This window comes from Tympanuchus pallidicinctus, unplaced genomic scaffold (assembly GCF_026119805.1).
Source record: "Tympanuchus pallidicinctus isolate F22 unplaced genomic scaffold, pur_lepc_1.0 scaffold6, whole genome shotgun sequence".
Classification (NCBI taxonomy): Eukaryota; Metazoa; Chordata; class Aves; order Galliformes; family Phasianidae; genus Tympanuchus; species Tympanuchus pallidicinctus.
In genome coordinates this window covers 29387000-29393325 of record NW_026294780.1, presented here as the reverse complement: position 1 = coordinate 29393325, position 6326 = coordinate 29387000, and positions in this window count along the sequence as shown.

Here is a 6326-nt window from a genome sequence, read left to right as displayed (position 1 = left end):
AAGAAACGTGTCGATATTGTACCAAGGGACATAGTTTAGTGGGAAATATTGCTGGTAGGTGAATGGTTGGACTGGATGATCTTGGAGGCTTTTCCAACCTTGGTGATTCTATGATTCTGTGTGGACAACAGCTCCAGGGCTGGGGACTCCACCACTCCTCTGAGCAGCCATTCTAATGCATGACTTTTTCCATGAGAAAATTCTTCCTAATGCCCAATCTGAAACTCCTCTGTCAGAATTGAGACAGTTTCCTTGTGTCCTATCACTCGTCACCTGAGAGAAGAAACTGACCCGCACCTTGCCAGAACCTCTTCCAGGTATTTGTAGAGAGCGGTAATGTCTCTTCTCAGCCTTCTTTTCTCCACAATGAACAGCCTCAGCCATTCTTCACAACCCTTGTGTCCAGGTCCTTCACCAGCATCATGGCTCTTCTCTCCAAGTGCTCAAACATCACAATATCCTTCTTGTAGTGAGGGACCCAAAACTGAACACACTACTTGAGGTGTGGCCTCACCAGAGCTGAGTACAGGGAGACAACTGCCTCCCTGCTCGTGCTGGCCACACTATTTCTGGTACAAGCCAGGATGCCATGGCTTTCTTGGCCACCTGTGCACACTGCTGGCTTATGTTGAGCTGACTGCTGACCAACATGGAAGGGGTAATCAAGCATTGGAATGGACTGCCATGGGAGGTGGTGGAATTCCCATCCCTTAAGGTTTTTAAGAGACGTGAATATGGCACTAAAGGATGTGATTTAGTGATGAGACTTGGCGGATCAAGTTGATGGTTGGACTTGTTGGTCTGGAAGATCTTTTCCAACCTAAAAAATTCAGTGATAATAAATTCATAGAATCATAGAATTGAAAGGTTGGAAAGAACCTGCAAGATCATCTAGTTCAACCATCCTCCCATTAACATTGCTACCACAAGCCTCTAAACCATATGTTGTAGCTCCTCATACAGACACCTCTTGAACACTGCCAGGGATGGCTACTCCACCACCTTCCTGGGGAGGCCATTCCAATGCTTGACCACTCTCTGAGAGAAGAAGTTTTTTCTTATGTCTAAAACCTCCCAAACCTCCTCTGGTATAACTTGAGGCCTTTTCCTCTGGTCCTGTTTGTTGCCTGGGAGAAGAGGCCAAACTCCTGCACATCACAGCCTCCCTTCAGGAAGTTGTAGAGTGTAGTGAGATCTTCCCTGAGCTCCTCTTCTCCAGACTGAACAATCCCAGCTCCGTCAGCCGCTCCTCATAAGACTTGTGCTCCAGACCCCTCAACAGTTTTGTTGCCCTTCTCTGGACACATTCCAGGGCCTCAATGTCTTTCTTGTAGTGAGGGGCCCAAAACTGAGCGCAGTACTCCAGGTGCAGCCTTACCAGTGCTGAGTAGAGGGGGATGATCACCTCCCTGCTCCTGCTGGCCACACTATTTCTAATGCAGGCCAGGATGCCATTTGCCACCTGGGCACACTGTTGGTTCATGTTCAGCCAAGCATCAACCAACACCCCCAGGTCCCTTTCCTCTTCACAGTCATCCAGCCAATCAGCCCCAAGCCTGTAGCGCTGCATGGGGTTGTTGTCGCCAAAGTGCAGGACCCGGCACTTGGCCTTGTTGAACCTCATCCCATTCACCTCGGCCCAGACATCCAGCTTATCCAGATCCCTCTGAAGGGCCTCCCTACCCTCAGGCAGATCAACACCACCTCCCAGCTTGGTATTATCTGCAAACTTACTGAGGGTACACTCAATCCCTTCATCTAGATCATCAATAAAGATATTAAACAAGATGGGCTCCAGTACCGACCCCTGGGGGACACCACTCATAATGGATTGCCAGTTGGACTTGATTCCATTAACCACTACCCGTTGGGCACGGCCTTCTAGCCAGTTCCTTACCCAAATAAGGATATACCTGTCCAGGCCACGGGCAGCCAGTTTCCCCAGAAGAAGCCTGTGAGAGACTGTGTCAAAGGCTTTGCTGAAGTCTATCTAGACGACATCAACAACCTTACTCTCATCTATCAGGCTGGTCACCCAGTCATAGGAGATGAGGTTGGTCAAGCACAGCCTGCCTTTCACAAACCTGTACTGGCTGGACCTGATCCCCTGGATGCCACACACGTGCCATGCGATATCATCCAAGATGATCTGCTCCATTACTTTCACTGGTACCAAGGTCAGGCTGACAGGCTTGTAGATCTCCGGTTCCTCCTTAAGGCCCTTCTTGTAGATAGGAGTCACATTGGCAAGCCTCCAATCCTCTGGGACCTCTCCAGATAACCAGGAGTGCTGGTAGATGGCAGAGAGGGGCTCGGCAATCACCCCTGCCAGCTTCCTTAGCACCCTAGGATGAAGCCAGTCCAGTCCCATGGACTCATGACAGACCAGATGGAGGAGGAGCTCTCTAACTGTCTCCACCTGAATCACCAGCAGTGTATTCTTCGTAGCATTCCAGACTTCCAGATCAGGGCATAAGGTGCCCTGAGGATAACTGGTCTGCCTATTAAAGGCAGATGTAAGGAAGGTGTTGAGGACCTCAGCCTTCTCCATGTCATCAATGGTCACATTCCCCGCTGCATCAAGGATGGAAATTCTCCCTGGGTCTTCTCTTACCACTGATATATTTAGAAAAGGATTTCTTATTCTCTTTTACTGCAGTGGCCAATCTGAGTTCAGGTTGGGCTTTTGCCCTCCTAACTTCCTCCCTGCATACCATAGCAACTTCCTTGTAATCTCCCCAAGTAGCCTGTCCCTGCTTTCAGAGGGCTCTTTTTCTTCCGGAGTCTCAACAGTAGTTCCCAGTTCATCCACACTGGTCTTCTTCCCCTGCGGCTCGCCTTACAGCATTCAGGGACAGCCTGTTCTTGTGCCTTTAAGATTTCCACCTTGAGAAGTGTCCAGGCTTCCTGGACTCCTTTACCCTTGAGAAACGACTCCCAAGGGACCCGCGCTACAAGCGCCCTGAACAGATCCAAGTCCACCCTCTTGAAGTTCAAGATGGCATTTTTGCTAGTCACCCTTCTGCCATCGCCAAAAATTCCCCAGGGTGTGAACCACTTTCCCCACCACCCAAAGCACTGGCTGGTGGTGGCCATTTCCCCCCCGTGCTCTAAGGGTCTTCATGCCTGGCATTGGCTAGCAGCTCCCACAAGCCAAAACCTTTTCTCCTTGTCTCAAGGTGTTGCCTGTTGGTGGGATTTTCACTGCCCATACTGCTGTGAGGGCAAAAGGGAAATTGTGATGGAAAGCCCTGCAAGTGCAGCAACATTTGCCTAATGAAGCCCAGTGGAGGCTCCTGCTGTCATCCATGGAAACAAACCCATGGGTGCAAACTTGTATGCTGCCCTGCTTCCACCAGCACATCTCCAAATGCAGGATTTGTGCTATGCAGGCTGCCTGACAGCAGTGCTGGTGGGACAGGACTCGTAGGAGTCTGTTAGCTTGACCTCAGTCCCGGGATCCCTGTAGTTTCTTGTAAACGTGCCACAGCATGCTGAAAATTACAGACCTGAGTGATTTAACATTGCACCACATGATAAATGCTGGGAATGCTGAGCAGCTAATTCAAACAAGCATAAAGTTGTGGATGCAATGATTAACAAGGAAAGTATCTTAGACTGACACAGATGAGTTGTGCGGGTGCATTTCAATTTGATATAGGTGAGTAACTGCAAATAAAGTGAGCAAACTAATCCGTACTGACATGGCAGTGCTGATGGCACCCGGCAGCTTTGGTGGTAACATATTCCTGGCTGGGAAAGAACAGTTCAGAATAAAGTGTGCTTGATAATAATTGAATATTCATGTGCTAAAACATATCACTTTTTAGTAAATATCAGAGAAAAGTGACTTGTTGTCAGTTAGAAAAAGGACTAATTAATGACGTAGAAGGCAGACTTATTTTTTTTAGGCTGGAGTGAGGGGACATCAGCTGTGAGGACACACTTTTAGACCTAGGATGATCTACCTGCTGATAAGATGAGAAAGCGCTCTGAGGATTTTTACAAGCCAAATCTAAAATCACTGGCTTTTGAGGTTTAAAGAGAGCCACTGGAATATGACATACATTTGGTGAATTTATTGTGCAGCAAGCAAAACATGTGGAAGGCACTGAACCCATTATTTGTCTTTCTTAGTTTTATCTGCATATTGATTTTCTATTGAAATTGAAACTTTGAAAAGCAGAAAGGGTAAATACATTAAAGAGAAATAAAAAATGAGAAAACACAAGGAAACATAGCTGACATAGAAAACCCTTTAAAATGAATCTGGAATGAAGCAGGAAACTTTTCACCTGCATAGCTTCCACTGCTTCAAAACATTCTATGTAAAGCAAGTGACCTGTTAGAGGACAAGATCTATTGAAATGTATATATTTTCTCCTAACCAAAAATAGCTCGTAAAAGAGCTTAGTTCTCTGAATAAGCTGCTAAAAGGAATATATTTTCTGTTTAAGGAGGTTAAACTTATTTGTTTAGCAGATTTCTGCTGAAGTTGGATGCCTACTCAGTGAACAAATACTTCAGAAATTGTGATCTAGCAGTGCCTGAGGTTTAGTTGAAATTTATGGGATGATGTTACCAAATCTTCAGGGGCATAGAAAATACTGCTGTAGTACTGAGAGACAGAGAGAGACCACAAAGAGCGAGAAGATGGGAGCTGGAGGAGTAAAAGTCTGCTGCAGCTAAGGGGAGCTGAGAAATGTAATGTGACTACAGGAGGTAACAAACATTTGAAGGATCCAAGCCACATAATGCAGTTATGTGCATCGTGGTGAGGACAGTGATTTTGCAGCAGAGTTGGAAACAGAATACAAAGGATAAAAACCTTCCTGGGATCTCTTTTATGTCTGCTGGGGTGCTTGAGCATGAGGATCAAACACATGGGCAGGAGATCGGTGTCTGGACACCGCTGCTAATAAATCTGCACAGAGAGGATGGAAGAGAGCAGGTTAAAAGCCAAGATCCTAACCACTAGTGATCTCCAGGCTTTCTTTGTGAAATAGCTTAGCCATGTGCTCCAGAAATCTCAGAAACCTTGAGGCTACAAATGGCAAAAATATAAAACATTACTGATCACAGAAAAGTTTTTTTGATGAGAACTTTGAGGAAACCAACTTTGGACAAGATAAACAGGTCAGAGTGCTAAACTGAGCTCGCTAACTCTTCTCAACTTGAGACTCATTTATGTATTTTTTGACACATGAATATGAATAAAACCATTGTGTTTTTGGCTTAAAGTGTGTGAGTTACCTGTATTTTAGCTCAGTGTATGTTTTCCACCAGCATGTTGAGCAGGGATAGCTAGGAACCCAAATGAGGATGTCTGGTGTCGGTTGATTACCTCAAGTGGTAAACGAGAGGTAACTTGTGCATCTGTACTGGTTCTGATAAATTATCAGAATGTATCTTTGGATGTGTGGCTTTGTGAAATGTAGACATTTCTGGAAGCTGTCAGGTTGTGCCAAACCAGAGTAGCCACTCTCAGTACCCGCTTCTGCAACAGTGGAGTTTGCTAGAGTTTGGAATTAAGAGTTTCCAAACTCTTCAAGTTCAAGAAACAAGGTTGGATCCTTAGCTCTTAAGAAGGACTACTCAGGTGATTTTATCTGATTTAGGGGAATATCGAGATTAACCAAAAGCAAGAGTAAAGAAGGGATTCAAACTTGGGATTCTGGTGCCTAAATTAAAAACTCTTCTACATAAAACCACTTACTTTCCAAAAGGGTGACAGGTTCCCAATGCTCAGGGTTTTTCTATTGACAAGCCCCACAGAGTGACATCCCTCCTGTACAGCAGCACCTGCCTTGCTAGTTCCTGGTGCCATTCAGAGGCCATCACAAATTCCTAGCTCTCAGGTACCCTCTGTCTATTCTGTAGACTACCTTTGCTCTTTATGAGTTTCTGCTCAGATTTCATTTCATTTTAAAAGAAAGGTTAATTTAAGCTTTTTCCTTAAAAAAATATTTTGTTTCTGGCTGTAGAAGAATGTGCCACTGGGAAGGAAAAGAGTGCCAGAGGTCAAGGCATAAATCCCTTTGGGTAAGGGAGCTGGGGGCAGAGTAAGATGTTGCTTTGGCGATTTAATAGTGCTTGAGATTGACAGTAAGGTTGGTACAGATAGTCTTCACACGAAATAACAAAAGATGACAAATTAGTTCTATAGGCACAGTTTTCCTTTTGAGTTGAGCTGCGCTGACATCATCTCATCTCAAAGTAGAATGTACCTGCTCTCAAGCTGCATTATCCATGAAGGGATTTAAAGTGACTAGCTCAGACTTAGGCATCCTTCTCTTAGACATCCAAACTGAAGTCAGTAAAACTCT